Raw genomic sequence first — 22190 nt, 5'->3', positions numbered from 1 at the left:
GCTGTCCCACAACAACAGGTGCCCCCACCTGCAAGTTGCGTGAAACGTATTGCACCAAAGCCCTATATACTGTAACCATGGCTGTATGGAGGACACGTAACTCATCCACCGTAGCCGTTAAATAACGGGGATGAGGTGTAAATCGGGCCAACACCGGCCAAGTGGCCCCTGGAATTGACAAAGGGCCCATTCGAACCGGTGTAACCGTATGAGGAAGGGCGCCATTAAACTAAATGCGAAGCTGCCAAGCTGAAATAGGAATCTCCTGCGTGCTATATGGCGTATAATTTGCTGGGATCTGCGTGGGAGTATAGGAGTGAAACGTATTATCATCCGCATTCACTGTCGGCATAGTCACCCAAGAGTAAAACAACTCGTAGGGGTATGAGGCATCGGCACTCACCACAAATATAATGGCCATCCCATCGTCCGGCACCCCAAACTGCATCAAATGACGCCGCAGAGGAGTTCGGCTATGCGCTGCAATATCGACCGCCAAAAGTACACAGAGAAGAATAACAATGTATATTACAGTAGCACAAGGTTTCAAAAATATAAAAACCTTTTTAATTGACAAGCTTGATTGAACCTATCGTACAAATAGGTAGGTTAAAACCGTCACTCCCGCTATCCAGAAACAAGAGTGAGGGTGTCGTGGACTAATATAGGCACTACTAAGGAGTCTCAAATCAGAAGACCAAACGTTAGGTGCGCCATGTTGCAGGGATTCTGCTCATGCACAGAACTATGCGCAGGAAACCAGGACCTCAGTGAATTGCAGTGTACCAAAAACTCACCTCCGTACCCAGAACCCCTATCCGACCAGCATCAGTGTCTCATTCGCTCTTCATACCATATAGAAGCTACCAATGATTAGACAACCCAGAACATGCGACTTTAGAGTACTCTCAGGAATGGTGGGAATCAGAAATACCTGTTCGTTATTATTCTCATATCAGTCCACAACAAGAGTATTCAGAGACACAGTAAAGTTTAAAATGTTTATTTTATAAACTACGTGTCCTAAGATGCAGTACTTTGGCTAACAAATGCAGACAAATGATTAAAATTAAAACCATCAGCATTGTTACAATACCATAGAAAATGAAGGGACAAATCATATTACAAATGAAATGGAATACAACCACCCTCCCTTCACTAGTAATCTAGTATTATTAGACTAATAGAAGGTCTCTAGGTTTGAATGGGAAACCCCATACCATTAAGATGAGCTTAGGTGAATCACATCACAGGATCAGCTTTGCTCTGCGCCTGGAAAAGTTATTCTCCAGAATGTGTGTCTAATGCATGCAAACTGCAATATTAAAGGCTCTCGACTTTCAGATATTTGCAGCTGTGTGCGTGTTATGGCTAGAGCGTGGGGCGATCAACCTGAACTCAAAAGCATACATTGTTAGTTGGCTCAGACTGGTTCTGCACACAATGTTCATACCAAGGGCGCAGTGCACGTCTAGGGATGTGAACAACAGACAGTTCTCATGTGAAGAAAAGTCGAGCAAGCAGTTTTCAAATAATAACATCTATCTGCAGTGTCGTGTGCAAAAGCAGCAAAAGTGGCAATATGGCGTTTCTAACATCTAAGACGCTTATGCTAACTTAGCAATGTGTGCATGTAAAACGCTGCCTCCACTACAATACCAGGCCACCAAAATGTGTCGCGAATGCGACACTTACTGAAAGAAGCTCCTAAATGAGCCCTAATACGGATGCCTTTTTTGAACAAATGTGGCGGGATTATTTTGTCATTCCTTAACAAAATTCCATCTTCGAGGGAAATTTCATCTTCAACTTTAGCGAAAGTTTGGAGAGCAGGGGAAAGAACCTTTTCTCTAGGCCATCCACTCCTTATAAACTTACATCCATCCTGGAGAACACAATCATTAGCAAAACATTCCCTCCATTCATCCTCCGAACAAAATTTCAACTCCGGAATATCTACACCGGCCACAAGGCAGTCTTCGCAACCTTCATCAATCAGTTCAGAAAAGGAAATATCATCATCATCATGGGATCTGCACTAAGAAAACGAGATAGAAAATCCGCTCTCCCATTTTTCCCACCTGCAATATGTATGATGTCAAAATGATATTGGAGCAATTTCGTAACCATTCTCATTATTCTGGGAGTGCAACATTTAGTGAGACTTCCTCCCAAAATATTGACTAGGGGCTTATGGTCTGTTTGAAGTACAAAACGCTTTCCCCACACATAAGGTCTGAACTTCTCAATGGCCCATGCACAAGCTAGAAGTTCCCTCTCAATGACTGAGTATTGCAGTTCCGGAGATCTTAGCACTCTAGATGCGAATCCAATAGTTCTTTCAATTCCATCCTCAATTTTCGTCAAAGTTGTACCTAAACCTACTTGACTTGCATCGACTGTCAAACAACATGGTAGGCTTGGGTCAAAAGGCTTAAGAACAGATCCCTTCCCTAAAAGATTTTTGACTTCTTGGAAAGCTAACTCACATTCCTCGCTCCATACAAACTTGATCCTCTTTCTGAGAAGATTGCTGATGGGGCGGACAATCATGGCATAATGAGAAATAAACCTCGAATAATACTCACAAAGTCCCAACAATGATTTAACTCCTGTTTTATCAGTGGGAACAGAAGCATTAGAAATGGCTTCAAGAAGCCCAGGTCTTGGTTTGACACCATCTTGGTTAAGGATGTGCCCTAAATATTCAACCTCTGTGCAAAAGAACTTGCATTTTTCTAATTTTAGAACAATACCATGCTCTTGGAACAAACCTAAAACTTTATTCAATATGAGTTCATGGGAGGAAGAATCCTTAGCAAAGTTGAGGACGTCATTTTGGAAAACCAACACTCCATCCACTCCTCTGAGAATGTTGCTCATGACCCGTTGGAATACTGACGCAGCCGAAGCCAAACCGAAGAGCATGCGTCGATATTGAAACGTCCCTAGAGGAGAGACAAACGCTGTAAGATGGCGTGACTCAGGATGTAACTCGATCTGGTTATACGCGCTCACCAGATCAAGTTTAGTAAAGAATTTTGCACCTTTGGTCGACGCGAACAAATCATTGATTTTTGGAAGAGGGTGTGAGTCAACCCAGATCTCTTTATTCAGGGATCTTAAATCAACACACACTCTGAGCTGACCACACCTCTTCCTAGCGACGACCAAAGGCAAAAGCCAAAGAGAGGACTCTATTGGCTCAATGACTCCCTTCTCACATAGTTGCAATATCTCTTTTTCTAGATCTTCTCTAACACTGTAGGGTACCCCCCTGAGTTTGTGCTTGACAGGTGAAGACCCCTCTTTCACTATAATTCTGTGTTTGAAACCCTTAATTTTCCCTAAGGTAGGGCTGAAAACAGTAGGAAATTTATCCTTCAGGATTTGTACTTTGTCAGGGCACCCAATAACAAGAACTTGTTCTTTAGTTCCCGGTTTAAGTATCATTCCAAAAAGTCCTTGATGGAACCAACCTAAGATATTGAGCCCTTTAACAGCAACATACATTTTTCCCTTTATCCTTCTACCTTTGAAGGACAATTCTTCTTCAAAGAAACCCAAAAGATCAATTTTCCTTCCTGCATAGGATACTGGTGAATGGTCAGGAGGAAGAAGCGGTAGATTACCTTCCCACGTCTCCTCAAAAAGATTTTGGGTGATCATAGTTATCTTAGCATCAGAGTCGACTAAAAGTTTGATGCATTTACCGCCCACATAAATATCAACAACAGGATCTATACAATTTTTAGGATCACCTTCAATGACTTCACAATTGTTGAAATCGGAGACAACTGAGACAACTTCAAAATCTGACGAAGACTCTGAATCGATCTTGCATACTGTGGGTTTTTTGAATTTCTTTAGATTTTTCAATTTTAAACAAACATTTGCAAAATGTCCTTTTTTCTTGCAATAGTTGCAGGTAACATTTGATGCAGGACAACGTGAACCTTTTGGGTGAAGAGAATACCCACATCTCATACATGACACAGCATCCATTTTAATTGATCCATTGTGCTTAGACGATTTTCCTGCATTGTTAGCACTAGTTTTGGAAGATTTCGATGGCTTCAAAGATGAATTATTAGAATTTAGACTGATAGCGTTGATTGGTTCTGCAACCTTTTCTTCTAGTTCCTTTAATGATACCATCGAAATTTCAATGCTTTTGGCTAATTTTATCGTTTCATCCAAAGACGGGTCACCCATAGTTAGTAACATTTGTCTGATATTTTTATCCTTACAGTGACATACAAGTTGATCCCTGATAAGCTGGTCAGTGAAGTTCTCAAACTTACAGTCAGCAGCTAACCTACATAGAACCGAGATGTATGAATCAATGTCTTCAGATTCTGATTGCTTCCTCTTAAAAAATGTATGCCTGAGAACCATAAGACTTGGTTGTTTATCGAAACGAAGTTTCAGTTTTTGAACACTTTCTTAATAAACATCGAGAGCTGGATCATCTTGAGGCAAATCTGGTAGATGTTTAAAAATTGATCTTCCCTCAAAACCCAAGGAATGTAGAAGAAGGTATTTCTTCCTTTCAACATTTAATCTGGATGCCCCTATAGCACGCAGATAAGTTTCAAAGGCATCGTGCCAGACACCCATCTCATTGTTGGCTCACCTGGCGTATCAAGGAAAGCAGGAGGAGGATTTACAGATTGTAAGGTACACATTTTGGATAGAAAAAAAATGTAAAAAGAAAGTAACTATGGCGAAAGTTTATATAAAAACATAGATCAGTTTTATATGTGACAGAGAATATAGCAATAGCAATGTAATTTATAAAGTATTTCAAAGAAAACTGCACTGGATGCACTAAAATTGCATAATTTGACTTAAAACTGCATATTGAACAAGATGGGAGCAACTAGTGGCTTTGTAGATTGAAATTATACACACCAGCATAATACAGATTGTACCCATTAATATCCAATGGTTTTCTGGCTGTATATTAACGTTGAAAATTAATTTCGTGAGATACACATACAAATGTTAAACAATATGCTATGTGTATCAGCGTAGATGAAACAAAATTATACACACAATAAGCTGTGTGCATCAGCATGACAGATTGTGGAAGAGCGATTGTCTAACTGAGACGTGAAAACACGCTGTGCACGAAGGAAGCGTGTTGTTGCTAGGCGATGAACACGCTAACATCTGTGCGCGTCAGCGAAGAGCGCTCTTGAAGCAATAGCTGAAGAAGCTTCGTGACTGTCGCCAGGCAACCTTGAGGAAGTGATGACAGCGCTGGTGCATGCGCAGGCCAGATACACTTCGGGAACAATGCTGAACGTGATGACTTGCGTAGGAGTACGCGCACTTAGCGTTCTGCGTGAGGACAAAGACAGCTCGGGACAGCGCAGAAAGGCAACAGCGAGGCTGTTCCAGTTAACATGCGGTGCTTTAATCAATATTTAAATAAAGCTTCAACGCGCAGAGCAAATTAATGTATTAAACGGCAAAATCCTTTATGCAAAATTAAAGTTATTGTAGACAGTGCTTCCTAGTGATGAGGCAGCATTAAGAGTCTTTGGAAGAAGACAGGAATTTTGCACTTAAATCGCCCTACCGTGTGTTGAAGAATAAGAGTCTTAAACAAGTTTCAAAACGGGCAGGCAGACGTGTTGATGCGTCAAAGAGTTCAGGGAGTTGTTTCATCCACGATAATATGGTTTCTGTAGAGTAGGTGGGCAGGGTTAAGCACACTTGAATGTAGATATGTTGATTGAAGGATCTATTTCTAATGATGCACGCAGGGTTGTCCATGTAACCAAGCTCGTCGCCAGTAAAATGTAGTAAAGAACCAGGAGACTGTAGATGTCTTGAGTAAGTTGATTTATTGGTTACATGGATGAGGAGCCAGCCGGAAAGCAGCCAGCCCCAACAGACTCCCAACTCAAGAATGACCTAGACATTCTACTGTATCTAAGCAGTACATTATCTTCTTAAAGAGGACAAGGCAATACAAATACAAGTTGGTAATATAATTATAACCAGAGAATCACAATAAGTTACTACATTTTTCTTCTATTCTCCGGGGCCTTGGTGTAGCTGTGGATAAGAGGATTGAATATGCCCTCTACCTCCTCAATCTGATCATGTGTTTGACTGAGGGTGCATGAGTACTTTGTTTTTCTGGTGCATTTATTAGGTTGGTGTGTGTTTGAGCGCCGCCAATCTTCTTCCTTTTAGCTATAGGGGAAGGATTAGTAGAGTTCTAAAACGTAATGCCAATCACACCTGGATTGGCATTACCCGATCGGCCCGACCGGACCCAGGCCCAGGGACGCTGTCGGATCCACCTCTTGACCGCTTGGTGTATTCAGGAGACATGCTCCGTGCTCTCCAACCGGAAAAAACTCTGCCCTGTCACCACACGCACACCGAAGGTAAACCTTTCTCCAACTGTAGGCGTTGTAATCCTACCACCCTAAACTCAGCCAAACTCGGACTTAAGATAGGTCTTCTTAACTGCCGCTCCCTTCCTAAGCATGCACACGAGACCAACCTGTTAATACAAGATCAGGAGTTAGACGCGCTGTTTCTTACCGAAACGTGGCTATCTGACAGCTCTGACTCGGACATCGTCATTGCTCTCCCCTCAGGCTATCTTTGTCAAGCCCTACATAGACCCAGAGGGAGAGGAGGGGGCTTAACCTTAATCTACAGAGAGCAGCTTATCTGTAGAACCTCCAACGCTCACATCGAAGACTGTGAAAGTTGCCAATTTTCCATCCAAACCTCCCCGGCCCACACCCTGTCGGGACTACTGATCTATCGCCCTCCAGGTGCTCCTGGGAAATTCCTTAATGCCGTTACCGAATCGGTTTCACAATTAGCCTCCTCTGCTCCTAACTTCCTTATCGTAGGTGATCTGAATCTGCACTTTATGGACCCCACTGATCGGATAGCCTCAGATCTTCTTCAGGACCTGTCATCATTTAATATCCGACTGGTCAACAATGGGCCTACCCATGATAAGGGACACCTACTAGATCCCGTCCTCACCAATGTCGCTAACATCACCACCAGTCCACCCCTGACTTTGCCATGGACTGATCATTTCCTAGTCCCCATCTCTTGGGATGCCCCCATTATAACCCCTCAAACTACGAAAATCCAGGTCACCGATAGACGGTGGCACAAACTTGTACCCACGGAATGGGCCACCACTCTCTCAAACACCATCCCTGAGCTCTCCATCGAGCCTGGTACGGCCGATATACAGTTTAATTCCTGGATCACATCTTCGCTAGACAAACTAATACCTAAAACAGACACTCTTAAGCATACCAAAAGAGTGTCCTCTGCTCCGTGGTATACCCCAGAGCTCAAAGCTCTACGCCAGGAATGTAAGAGAACGGAACGCTCCTGGAGAAAAGATAAGTCCAAAGCTAACAAAGATGCTTACTCTACCTCCCTTTCAACTTACAAAACATCCATTCGTAAGATCAAAAGCGCATTCTTCCAGGAGAGAATAGAAAAAGCAGTATGCTCGAGTAAAGAATCCTTCGTCATTCTAAAAGAACTTCTGAAGACCCCAGATCCTGGACCGAGAAACCCCCGGATCCTAAGGCCGATCAGGAAAAATGCCATCAGTTGGCCAACTTCTTTCAAGAAAAGATACTAAAAATCCTTAATTCAATCCCCCCTGTTAGTTCGTGCGAGGAAAACGACCCCCCGAACACTCGGACATCCATCTGCCTCCCCTCTTGGGGTCAAGTAACTATCGAAGAAGTGGGAAATACTCTAAACTCCATTAAAAGCGGATCTCCCAGGGACCCCGCCCCGCTTCGGACCCTTAAGGAAGTAGCTTCCATCATTGTTCCCCCCCTTACCCACCTGATCAACGCCTCATTCCAACAGGGAGTCGTGCCCCCGAGCTGGAAGGCGGCAGTAGTTAAAGCACTACTGAAGAAACCCTCCCTTGATCCCGAAAACCTGGCCAATTTTAGGCCAATCTCTCTTCTCCCAGGGATCAGCAAGGTTGCTGAAAAACTGGCCAGCAAGAAACTTTCACAGTTCCTGGAGGACAACAACAGACTAAAAAGCTCACAGACAGGTTTTCGTCCGGGGCAGGGCACGGACATCGCCCTCCTGGCAGCGGTAGAGGAGGCCAGAGCACTCTTAGACGAAGGAGGATCAGTGGCAGTGATCCTCCTCGACCTGAGTGCGGCCTTCGATACCGTCAACCACCAACTTCTCATTAAGCGGCTCAAGAGAGTCGGTGTAAGGCTCCGCCCTATCCTGGCTGTCATCCTTTCTGGCCCAGCGCACCTTCCAGGTCTGGGAAAACAACACCTGCTCCTCCGAAACTCCCCTCCAATGTGGCGTGCCTCAGGGCTCCTCCCTGAGCCCCACATTATTCAATATCTACATGGCCCCATTGGAGGAGGTTATCACCCCATTCGGAGTGAGCGTCGTCAGCTATGCTGACGACACACAATTAGTTGTGTCATTATCCCATCCCAGCCAACAACCAGCAGATTTATCTAACTGCCTTACGCAGGTTCAACGCTGGATGAACAGTTCAGCCTTAAAACTGAACGGAGCAAAGACTGACGTTCTCCTCCTTGGCCAGAAAGGACCCACTCTCTCCCCGAACATCTGGCCAGGATGTCTGGGTCCCCCACCTGACCCTAAACAAGAAGTAAAAAGCTTAGGCGTGTGGCTCGATACAGACCTTTCGTTGACCACGCAAGCAAAAAAAGTAGCCGGGACGTGCTTCGGGCTCTTGAAATCACTGAGGAAGATCCTGCCCCTCTTGCCCCCCAACTCGCAAAAATTGCTAATTCAAGGCCTGATTCTCTCTAGGCTTGATTATAGCAATGTGATCTACTTGGGCGCCCCTGAAGCAACAATGAACAAGCTTCAGAGAATTCAGAATGTCGCCGCAAGGATTCTCACTAATACTCCTGCCAGAGCCTCGGCCAAACCAGCACTAAAACTCCTTCACTGGCTCCCAATTAGGGAGCGGGTCAAATTTAAGGCCCTGTGCCTAGCCCACAAACTGCTACAAAATCAAGGCCCCCCTATTCTCAGAAAATTTATCAAACCTTATAAATCCTCTAGATCCCTCCGTTCTGACAAGGAGAATCTCATCATCACTCCCAGATTTAAGAAGGCACGTTCAGGCGGAAGACGTTTCTCAGTCCACACCGCCCGCCTCTGGAATGCACTCCCCCGCGACCTGAGAATTGAACCACATTACCTACGCTTCAGGAAGCGGTTGAAAACCCACCTTTTTCCCTAAAAGCAACTTGCTCTTCCGGAACCCCGATCTCCTACCCCCCCACTCCCCTCCCTTACCCCCCTCCTTTCCCGGCCCTCTGACCTGTAGAGGTAGGGTTCTTAGCGCTGGGATACCTCCGGGTGACTACGCACTTTATAACATTTTTTAATAATAATAATAATAATAATAACCTGCCCCCAAATGGCTCCTTCATTGCATGCTACAGTCCCCTAACAGCCCCCACACACTACACTCTTAAGGTGGTTCTAAAAACAACACTCTGAGCCAAACAACAACCAACCAGTGAGAGGGATGAGTTTATTGAGGACAGAACGGCTGGGTAATAGACATCACAATGCCCATGTCCGTAGTAAAGCAACACAATCAAAACATTCAAGACACTAAGCCTCAATCAAAACCCAGTTATAAAAACAATAATACACTGGTGCAATGTGAGGTGTAAAATACATTAATAACGGGTAAAACCATTAAATGGCAGTTCTCAGTTCGAAGATATAGCCCCTTCGCCAATGGCAGTTATGTCATATGTCCATGATACGGCAACAGAAAACTCCCCAGTAGCACAGTACACATAGTCGGGTTACTCACGTTCCTCGAGATGTTTTTCCCTTCACTGTTTCCATACTGCTGTCCGCGGTAAGGCATTTCTTCAATGTGCTGTCATCTGTAATTAAACTAGCGGTAGTGCACATGACCCGTTCGTGAAGCATGTGCCTTGAAGGGAAAACGAGTGCACAGGGTCCCTCCCCCACTGACACACACCCAGTGAAAGAAATGAAACAGAAGTAAAATGTAGCACACAAATTGCACTTGAAATGCACCCAATGTTTAAGATAGCTGTTCTGTGTGAGTAAAGTTACGAGTGAAGCAGGGAGGCAGGGAGTGTGGGGGGAACAATTGAGGGAAGTAAACAGGGGAAACCGACAGAAACAGGACAAAATGGGCTGAGAGAAATGATGGCCAGAAGAGAGTCAAGTGATAGAAGCGATTAGAGGTTTAGTTGTGAAGTCGAGCATCGAAGGATTAGCAAATACATTACGGAGAGGAGTCTTGGTGAGGGGGTACAGACAATCAGAGAAGACGGGGGTGAGTTCAATGCTAAGCAAGAAATGCAGACCTGAACGATGCAGGGGGAGTAGAGCCAAAAACACACACAACTCCCCGCCTGCTCTCCGGGTTCTGAAAGTTTCCAAAGTTTGTATAAAGTTTCCCCCAGAGAGGGCAGCACTCCGGGGGAAGGTGATTCTCTTGTTCCAGGACTGGCTGCTATTCTGTCCCGGGGCTGGCTATGCCGTGAGATTCTGGGACAATGCTGCTCTGCCCTTCCCGTGGCTCTTTCTCTTTCCATTAAGGGCTGACCTGTCACTTCCTCCACCCTGGTCCGGCTTCAAAGGGGGTGGGAGCCAGCTCCCTGCTGTTAGAGCCCCCAAGCCCCCAGCCCAGCATCTGGGGGTAAGTGTCATCAACCACGCCTCCTCTACACTCACTAACCCCCCCACCCCCATCGGACGAATGGTGCCTCTCATCGAGCCGAGTGGGGTGATGGCCTGTTGGGCAGGGGTTTACTTGGTCCACCTGTGGGCGTGTGGAAGGGCGCGTCGGGTCTCGCTGCAGGGTTATGTCTGATGTTGAAAGCAAAGCTGCCTCCTCTGCAGGAATGTCAAGCACTACAACAAAGAAGACATGGAAATGTGTCCACGCTTTATAAAAATGCACTACATTAAAAATAAAAAGGTGTGTGGGTAGCATCTGCAGGATGCTGCATGTTAACAGGGCGCGATCACGTAGGGCATTGCGGCTGTACGTGTTACCAAACCATTGACACTGGCTTCGGAATTCGACTGAGCCCCACTTTAGCGTGCACACTCCACGCATTCATCGAGAAAAAGAATGTAAACAGACCTGATTATGGCAGGCATAACTCCATGCTTCAAGAAACACCACAAATTAGCAGTAGCACTTGGGAAGCAAAAAGTAAAAGGGGGTTGAAGCAGATTTTTGGCATGCATGCGTGCGATGTATAGCATCGTACGCATGCGAGAGGGACCGGTCAGGCAAAATAGAGTGCGAATGCAGCCAGTCAATCAGAGGGAAAAAAAGCATTTACAAATGCAATAGGGCTCGTATTTACGCGAGTCCTATTGCATTGTAAATAAAGCTGTGGGGGTCCAAGAAGGCAGTAACGGGAGTGGGTGGAGGGGTTGTGGTGGGCAGAGAAGTGAGGGACTACAGGAGGGAAGGTGGAGGCAGGGGAACAAAACAGTTTTAAAAGTAAAGGGGCCGATAGCTATGGAAGGAGAAAAATGACGACATGGCTGTCAGGAGGCAGGATTAAGTTGAGGAAAACCAATCAGATTGCAGCATTTAGGAATTCGGCCAATCAAAAAGGTAGGCGGAAAGTGGGCGGTGCTTCCCCCACTATACCGTATACAGCATCTCTCGACGAGACAGCGCATGCGCTGCCTAGGCGAGACCTAAAAAGGGGGCTAACCTATTGCTCCATGCTGTACGCTAAGATGGGTGGAGGCAAATGGTGAATTTAATTTTAGTGACCAATGAATGATGCCCACTGAACGAAAAACCCTCTATATATGTACATTATGTCTGATTAAAATCTAAAAAAAAGACCAGTTTCGTGAGACAGTTATCATATATACACATATGCACACTTGCAGAAACATGGACTGTACCATATATGTATGTGTGTATATATATAAGAATTCTGACAAGGGAGGGAACATTGTGTTGTGGCCCCTGCAAGACTATATGGAGGAAGCATTCTTGCAACTTAACAACTTAGAATGTTACAGGAAGAGTTTGCATCAAAAATGTAAAGGCACACAGGATGAGTTTTTTGCAAAGCTTCTAGCATGGAAGAGCTTGGGCTTACTTAAATTGGAAGAATACAAGTATTTGAAGAAAGAGCACCCTACAATCCCTGTGATCTACTTCATTCCAGAAGTCCATAAAAACATACACAAGCCACCAGGGAGATTATAGCAGCATGTGATGGGCCCCATGGAAAACATGTCAAGATACATTGACTATTTTTTGCAAGAGCATGTTAAAAATCTGAGATCCTATGTGCAAGATACAAGCGACTTTCTGCGTAAGATAGAAAACATACAGTGGAAGCCTGATTATCTTTTATTGGCCCTGGATGTGACATCACTTAATACATGTAAAAGAAATAATGATGGCATCAGCACTGTGGAGCATTTTCTAGCCAATAGGCCATTGAAATATGCCCAGCATAACAAAAGCTTGGGAAGTTCTGCTCCAATACAAGGGTCAAGGCTGATTTTCATATGGCTTGGTTGAAACTGGAATGGCATGGTGAGCAAAAAAACTATGGATTTAGGCCAAGATCTCTGTACTGGGGTGAATGTAGGACATTGTTCTACATTCTGTCCATCAATTGTTGTTTTTGCATTAGTCACCCCAAGTGGGACGGGTAAGCCTAGAAGTGGGTGCCATGCTCTCCATGCCACTGGAGTCAATCTATCCTTGCTGAAGAGGGGTGAAACCCTGAAACCGGTCCCAGGAGGCTTGTTTCCAGTCCAGGGAGGACCTGACCTGGCAGTTTGGGCTGGACTGTTCCCATCGGGCACAAGGGCAATGCTGATTTGCATATGGCTGGGTTCAAACTGGAATGGGATGGTGAGCAAAAAAACGATGGACTTAGGCCCATATCTCTGTACTGGGGTGAATGTATGACATTGTTCGGCATTCTGTCCATCAATTGTTGTTTTTGCATACGTCACCCCAGGTGGGACGGGTATGCCCAGACGTGGGTCCCGTGCTCTCCATGCCACTGGAGTCTAGCTATCCTGGCTGAATAGGAGTGAAACCCCGAAACCAGTCCTAGGATGCTTGTTTCCAGTCCAGGGAGGACCTGGCCTGGCAGTTCGGGCTGGACTTTTCCCATTGGGCACAGGGTCAAGGCTGATTTCCATATGGCTGGGTTCAAACTGGAACGGCATGGTGAGCAAAAAAACTATGGATTTAGGCCCAGATCTCTGTACTGGGGTGAATGTATGATATTGTTCTGCATTCTGTCCATCAATGGTTCTTTTTCCAATACAATGTACAACATCAAGAAATAGCTAGCAAGGCTTTGGACTTAACCAATGAACCAACCAGATTGATTTTATCATACTCTAGGCAAGAGAAACAACTTAGGGGTATCATTAGGCGTAACTGGCCTATTGTGCTGGCCGACCCTGTAATAGGTGGTCTCTTAACAAAAATGACAGCTATTACATATAGGAAGACTGCATCAATGGGGAATGCGCTGGTTAAGAGTAGCCCAGAGGACCAGGATGCAGGGATCTGGTTAACAGCGAGAAAAGGCTTTTACAAATGTTCAAGCTGTAAAGTCTGCCAATATGGTATAAATGAAACTTTGTACCAAACCGTATTTAATGGCAAAATACAGGTGATTAATAAGCACTTAACCTGTAAAACAGATCATGCAGTCTACCTGCTGGAATGCAGCTGCAACCTTCAGTATATAGGTAGCACGAAGTTAGCTGCACACAAAAGGATCCTACAGCACATAAGGGCCATCGTCAATAATGACTCAAGTTACCCGGTTGCGAGACATTTTAAAGAAAGTCACAATAGCAATCTCAAACACCTAAAGTATTTTATTATTGATACAGTGCCAGCACAAAAAAGAGATGGCAACCGGGAAGCTAAGCTTTAACGCTTAGCGACACGGTATATACTTGATTTAGACACTAAGTACCCAGGGGGCCTGAACACCAGTGAGGATTTACGTACATACCTCTAAATCTGTGTCAGGAATGTGATGTTGGGACATCTAGGTGCTCGATTAACCCATTTTAAGGATTGAATTTGTATTGGCTACTGAGGGGTATTGTTATTTAGGCATATGCAACATGGTTTTAAGATTCTCCAGTTTTAAGTGACATACTTTATAACAACAATTTTTATGTGGATTAATTTTATCTTTATCTTTATGTATGCACATTAGAATATGGGAAACCTTAGTTGGCAGCTATTGATTTTGAATTCTTTCCGACAAGTTGTTCGAATTTATATATGAATTATCTGTGATGCACTTTAACTATTTGGACTTTAACCAAGCTATATACTTTTTGCACTTTAGGATGGGTTGCCAGTTGGTCAAGAGGACATTAAGTCAAAATATATGCTGCTGGTAACAGTCATTATGTAGCACTTAGCACTTTAGTTTTATTTGCACTCTAGCCTATCCAGGTTGAAAATGAGTGGTTGAGCACTAAGTCACTTTTCAAGTATTTGCTATTTTGCACATTAAGTTGACTGTATAACGAAGTGGTCAGACAGATATAGGGAGATATATTATAGAGGTATTTGTACTGTTAACATTTACGCTGTCTAGGCCGTAAATGCATATAATACTGTATATTAATCATGTATTAAATTTTGAGCACTAGTCACTTTATGCAAAGCATCGCTGCAGTAAATTTCAAATACAGAAAAGGATATATATATTCAGGTGGTTGAAATTAGGTTTGTGGGTACGATAAGTTTTATGTAAACCAATGGGGTAAGAGGAAAACGATTGACATAATAAAAATGCATTTGAGCTATTAAATAATTCTGTATAGCACAAGGTACTGATCTGCACACAATATGACAAAAGGGTTTTTATATTAAAAAAGTATTTATACTTTTATATAATCACGCATTGGTGCAGATACATAGTTTGTTGTTTATTTTCATCACTTGGTTTACGAGCACTATCACTTTAAAAAGGGCGATCTATTGAGCCAGCGTTGTCATGTGATCAAGGCCGGTCACAGCCGAAACGCATTATGGCGGATTGAGTGTATAATAAATAATTGCACAGAATTTGGGTCCACACTCGTTATTCGCCACGGAGGAGATTGATGTAAGCGAGGATTTTGTATATATACATATATATAATATATATATTTATATATATATATATATTCACTTAAAAAACCATAGGTTTCACACATGTTATAGTTAGGTGGATATTTCACTCGTAAAAAACCAATGAAATTCCCCCGTTATAGTTAGTTGAGATAACTATAACTCGTGCGCCCGCAATCCTCTGCTCATGACGTCACATATTACATCACTCATGACATGGTCAGTGGCATCACTCATGACATCACTGATGACATCATCCTTGTGATAGAGTGGCGGTCGCGCGAGTTATAGTTATCTCAACTAACTATAACGGGGGAATTTCATTGTTTTTTTACGAGTGAAATATCCACCTAACTATAACATGTGTGAAACCTATGGTTTTTTAAGTGAATTTGCAAGGTTTTTTAAATGCTAATTCCTAACTATAACGTGTGTGAAACCTATGGTTTTTTCAGTGAATTTGTACGTTTTTTTAAATGCTAAGTTATGTATGTATTATTATTTTTTTATATATTTATTTTACAATAAACTAAGTATTTTTGGGGGTTTTTCACCGTGCGCGCATGGTGTGCGCACCCCCGCGATTTTAATTTTTAATTTTCTGCCTTTCGGGTCTTCAGGGACCCCCTGACAAAGGCTAGGGGGTCAGGAACTCTCTACCCTGCCCCCTTTTCACGTTCGCCACCTTCCTTTTTCACTCTCGCACTGAAAACAAACAAAATGGCGGCCGACACGTCCTGATTTCGACCGATTCGAACGTTGACTAACATGTAACCACCAATCAGAATTACGCTCGCGCACGTTAGGGTGCTCGCACGGTGCTCGCACGGTGCGCGCACGGTGCGCGGCTATAGATATGTATATGCATTTAAATGCTATTTTCTCAGGAACTACTGAACAGATTGTCTCCAGATATGCAAAAGGCACACCCCTGACCTGAGGACTACCTCTTTGCCAAATTTCAAATAATTCTGTTCAGCCGTTTGGGCTGTACCTTGGACTAAAGGTCACTATGGAAAATTGCATGGGAAAAACGCGTTTTGGGACCCCCCTTTTTTCTGAGCCCCCGCTTGACGAATCCCCCCGAGACTTTCAGGGTACGAGCGGAGCGCCCCACCTATTTTGAAAATTTCGTGAGGATTCGTCAACCGGCGCCAAAGTTATTCCAAATAGAATGTTGCGGATTTTCTATGGAAACACGGTCCTAACTATAACTATCTACTGGCGACCGCCAGTAGATAATATTTGTATAAAAAAGAAGGAGAGAACTCTGGGTAGTTCCCAAGTTTAGGTGGACGGCAGCTCGTGTACAGAGCACCCTCAACACCAGCGACACTCTAAATTTGCTAACCTCAAATGTCAGCTTTTCTATCAAAGTTTTTAAGCATAGGATTAGCACAATGCTATCCACGCCGAGATAGAAATTGACGAAGTCTTTTGCCATTTGTACAGCAAAGTTTTTAAGCAAAGGATTAGCACAGTGCTATCCACGCCGAGCTGTAAAATGACAAAAGCCATTTATCACTCCAGGCACAGTATTATAGCTTTGGATTGGTAAAATACCATCTAAGCCAACCTGAAATGAATAAAAGCAACCCCTGACACGTGTTTCGCTGTCATTACAGCTCTTCAGAGAGGTTTAGCTTTGTCCAGACACAAGGGAGCACCCAGTATAAGTCAAAACAATACCCTTGCAGGCATAGAGTGACGCATAAATTATGCAAAAAAGAAGGAGAGAACTCTAGGTAGTTCCCAAGTTTAGATGGACGGCAGCTCGTGTACAGAGCACCCTCAACACCAGCGACACTCTAAATTTGCTCACCTCAAATGTCAGCTTTTCTATCAAAGTTTTTAAGCATAGGATAAGCACAATGCTATCCACGCTGAGATAGAAATTGACAAAGTCTTATATATATATAAATAATAGGAATATATGTGTGCATATATGTACACGCACACACATATATGCATTCACTGAAAAAGTAAAGGTTAAAATGAATGATGTTATAGTTAGGTATGGTTATCATATCTTGTTTCATATAAAAAAAAAGAAATCCATTTATAAAAACTAAGATTAAATTGGTGTTATAGTTAGGTGAGAATGTCAGTTAAAAATGTTACATTTTAAACTCAGAAAAACACAAAAGTGGACCAGATAGAGTTAACTGAATATACTGTAAGTGGTGCCCCGGCTATTATTTGTATCTGTTTTATGCAACAAAGGGATTGACATCCCAAGTTATAAAATGGCACCTGCAACGGTCATGCAACCATAGTACTGTACAGTAGTTCAACAGTGATACCATGTCACTATGTATAGATAAATCTTAAACCTTAATTTCTCACAAACTATAGAATTTATTTAAACCAAATCACAAAAAGCATGCTTTCTTTGTAAAAATGTAGCTTTCTTCTCAAATTGGTGAAATTCCATTCAGCCCTGTTGATTGTTGCACTGTTGAATTTTCCATTGGGAAATTGCATGGGGAAAATGCATTTTGGGACTACCCCTCCTTTTTCTCACACCCACTTGGCTGACCACCTCAAAACTGTTCATGGAGGAGCTGAGTTGGCTAACCTTTTTCATTGAAAGTTTGTGAAGATTCATCAAATTTTTGTAATTTAGTGTAAATCTATTCAGCTATTTTTGAGAAATTGGTGTTCAAAGAGGTGCTGGACACGAAGTATCCTACGTGAGATCTGCTGTACCAAAAATTTAGAAAAATGGGTCTTCTGATTGACCGAGGGAGCTGTTTTCCCCCAGCAGCCACTTTGCTACCCTAGAGCCAGTTTTGCGGGTCTGGGTGACATGATTGGCTGGCTGCAACCAAGAAGAAAATGTTGCAGCCAATGTTACAGGACTCGAACGTTAATCATGATATCCTGAAAATGTTTTAAAAATTGAGTTTAAGGAGTGAGGGTAGGGACACCATGACCCCTAGGCACTTGTTGAAGGGACCCAGAGGGCCCCTCCAATTGCCAATTTTGTTTGTCCAGCAGCTACCACGTTACTTTTGTGGCACCGAGCTCAGCCCTCCCTTTAGGTCCTGCAATACCTGCCACTCAAGCTTCACATTCATGGTACCACAGTGCCAGGCAAGCTTTCTTGTGGAAGCTTGCATGGTACCACACTACAATGGGTGTGAAGATTGTCCTGAGGGTACCAAAGGAGTACCACAGCATCCGAAAACAAATTACAATAAAAAAGAAAACTAAATGTATGTTGGGTGTCAGCAGGTGGACAAGAGTGGGGGTTTGGCTGAAGGTCCTGGCCTCTGGCAGGCCACTCTGCATGCCTGAAGGCTGTATGCAGCCTGCCTTGCACAGCAGGGGGCTGGCTGCCAATGAAGGATTAGAAGCTCTAAGGCCAACTGCCAAGGCACATGGCGAAAGCCGTGCCCAGCAGAGCGTTTGCCACAGGGTGTGGCCAGAGGCCAAACTTTGTGGCACAAGGACAAAGGTGCCTTTTTGGAATGCTTTATATAGATTTGTCAAATTGCGACAATGTTTTGATCACTACTAAAATGCTCTTCCTCTGGAAACTCTGCCCTGGAGACAGCACCCCTAAGCCTCCCAACTAAAACTTCTCCGACAGACCAGAAATGCTTACAATAGGAACATCCTCAAATCAAAAAAAGAGTTCTTTAGATCGGAACTGGAAAACGCTAAGAACAGACCTCGTAAGCTCTTTGAAATGGTCAAACACCAATCTAACAAACTGGCTAAAACTTCCAAAGAAACCTCAAAATCCCTAATAATCTGTGAGGAGTTCTCCTCCTTCTTTACAGCCAAAATGACCTCCCTAGAAAAGCTCTTCCTGCCCAGTCCCATCTCTTCTCTCTTCCCCCAGACAACACCCAAGAATCAAGCACACTGGTCCAACTTCAAGTTATTTGACGACCATTCCATCTCGAAAATTCCATCCTCTTTAAATCCGAATAACCACCTTAATGACCCACTCCCCTCCAGCTGCGTGGCCGCGACCTCCTAATTTATCATTCCCATTTGGACTACAATAATCAACGCTTCCCTCCTACACAGGACCATATCTTACTCTCTAAAAGCCAGTCAAGTTGTCCCCATCTTAAAAAAAAGCCACCTCGAATCCTGCTACACCAGACAATTTTAGACCAATATCCAATATACCACTTCTAGCGAAAGCTCTGGAGAAATGTGTGCAACTTCAACTGAGCCAACATATCACCAACTTTAATCTGCTAGACGAATTCAAATCTGGGTTCATGCCTGGGCACAGCACGGAAACTACTATTCTCCATATTGTGGATGATGCTCTTCAAGCCTTTGACCAAGGCAAAACATGTCTCCTAATTCTACTGGATTTATCCTCAGCATTCGACGCAGTCAACTATGAGAAACTACTTGAGCGCCTCAAATTCGGGATGCGAGTAAGGGAAACCATTCTCAAATAGTTTAGATCCTTCCTCCAGAACCGCACCCAGAGAGTCTTAGTCAACAGTAATGTCTCTGTTCCTTCCCCGATAATGATCGGAGTCCACCAAGGATCAACTGTTTCCCCAACCCTCTTCAATCCTTACCTTGAACCGTTAGCTGAATTACTACGTACCGCCAACATCTCCTTTCACATGTATGCCGATGATACCCAGATCTACATCAAAATCTTATCTCTAGAGGAGATCTACTCTTTGAATCAGGCCCTAAAGCTTACTGTTCAGTGGCTCACCTGCAATCAGCTCAAACTAAATGCACAAAAAACGGAGTTCCTTCTAATATCCCCTCCTAAAAGTAACACTGACATCCGGGAATGGACCAAGTCGATCACAGCACTAAACTGCACACAGACCTTAGTGGAATCTGCCAAATCTCTCGGAATAATCCTAGAATATGCGAGACCACATCAACTCGATGGCTAAAACTGCAAGGTTTCACCTGAGCTACGTGAGGAAATTAAAACCTTTCCTTGATGCCTCGGACCAAAAAATGGCAGTCCAGGCATTAGTTATCTCCAGAATCGAATACGGATGCTCAACCCTTTCAGGTGTCCCCAAGACCTCCACGGCCCCCCTAAAAGCTTGCCTCAATGTGGCAGAAAGACTCTTAACAGGATCAGAAAAAATCGTTCACATCTCACCGCATCTGAAGGCGATAAACTGGCTTCCATGTATCACCCACAAAGCACTGCACACGAATCCCCTGCATATCTCTCCCAGAAAATTATGGTTTCTGGAGGAGCCAGAAACTCCAGGCCTACTAGAGACTTTGTGCTCCAGTCACCCCACTTCCGAAAGAAAAAAACTTACAATTGTGCTTTCTTTGGGGCCACACCAAGAATCTGGAACTCGCTGCCGTCTTTCATCAGAAAAATTCCCTCTCTGTCAATATGTAAAAAGGAAGCCAAAACCTTCCTAATGGGCAAGTTTCTCCCATAAATCATGTATTGCACACACCGCTTAGTGGCTTTGCTTATTTTTGTTGCCGCTAGAGTTTGGACTGACTGGCTGCTATCCATCTTGTACTGACCTTGCACTCCCACAAATGTATTTGCTGGATTTCTCTGCATTATGAGCTGAACATTATATACATCCTGTTATTCTCCAAATGTTTCACTTCCTTCTACTCCTACTTATGTTTTTTTTCTTTTTTTTTTCTTTGACTATTTCATACCCGCACATAACGTGTTATCCCTGTAAAGCGTTCTGATACTCTAACGGGTCACATTCGCCCTCTATAAAACACTAAATAAATAAATAAAGACACAGTGGTAATTGCCACTCTAGTTATGATTAGGTCAGTGTTTCTGGTTGATCCGTCAAGTGGGAGCAAGGAAAAGGGGGGATCCCAAAAAAAAGATTTTACCCATTCGATTTACCATAGGAATTTTGGGAAGCAAACCATAAAAAACAGCTATACAGAATTACTCCAAACTTAAATCTTTTCTCACAATACGTGCTTTTGAGATTTGGCATCAATCTGTTCAGCTCTTATAGAGCAATCAAGCTTAAAATTAAAATGATATCTGGACAGTTAGTCCTGTTGAAGTTCCACAATACTCCAGTGATACCATATATTAACCCCTTCCATGCGTCGAATGGTGTGAGCACCAGAGTATTTCCTTTCAACCAAAACAGCCTCGGGAGCTAGGGAAGAGCTTCCCCAGCTCCGAAGGCTGTTTTGATTGTTTTAGTGAAATGACGATCTGCACCCACAGTGCGCTGATGTAATTTCACAGAAACCGAAACTGAAATGAACTGATCGGTTCATTTCAGTTTCACTGCCTACATGCTTGGGGGGATAGCTCGCCCCCCCCCAAGTACGTAGGCAGATGGGAGATGTATCGTTGCAAAGGGGAGAATCGACGTGTGTTTTTGACACTTCCTAGTGGATCCCTGCTTAGAGATCGCCGCAAGAAGGCAATCTCCAAGCAGGGATCCACTACCATACACCAGAGAGGGGGGAGCGGACCCTTGGGCAAGGGCTTTTGCTACCCTGGTTCCACCAAAATTCAGTCTTTCTGCCCGACTGGGGGGGGGGGCAGAAAGTAGCACCAGGGAATATGTTTTTTATTATAAATAGGGGTGGGTGCAGCTGGGAAAGGGCATGCCAATGCCCCCACACCCCAAAAAGATTAGCCACAATCTTTCTGCCTCCCCAGGATGCAGATGGGGGCAATATCCCCTGATCTGCCCCCCTGGGGGTCAGAAAGCCCACTAGACACCAGGGATTATGTTGTTTTTTTATATGTAGGGCTGGGGGCTGTCCAGAATGGGAATGCCAATGCCCCCACCCCCAGAAATATTTGACACAGTCTTTCTGCCCCCCGGAAGCAGATGGGGACAATAGTCCCTTATCTGTCCCCCCGGAGCAGAAAGCGCACTAGGTACCGGGGATTGCTTTTATTATGCGTTGGGGTGGCAAGGCCCAGAATTGGAATGCCAATGCCCCTACCCCCAAAAAAATTAGCTACGGTCTTTCTGCCTTCTCTGGCCGGCAGATGGGGCAATAGCCCCTGATCTGCCCCTCTAGGTGCAGAAAG

This window comes from Triturus cristatus, chromosome 4_1, assembly GCF_964204655.1.
Source record: "Triturus cristatus chromosome 4_1, aTriCri1.1, whole genome shotgun sequence".
Lineage (NCBI taxonomy): Eukaryota > Metazoa > Chordata > Amphibia > Caudata > Salamandridae > Triturus > Triturus cristatus.
Note: the sequence above shows the minus strand (reverse complement) of the source record.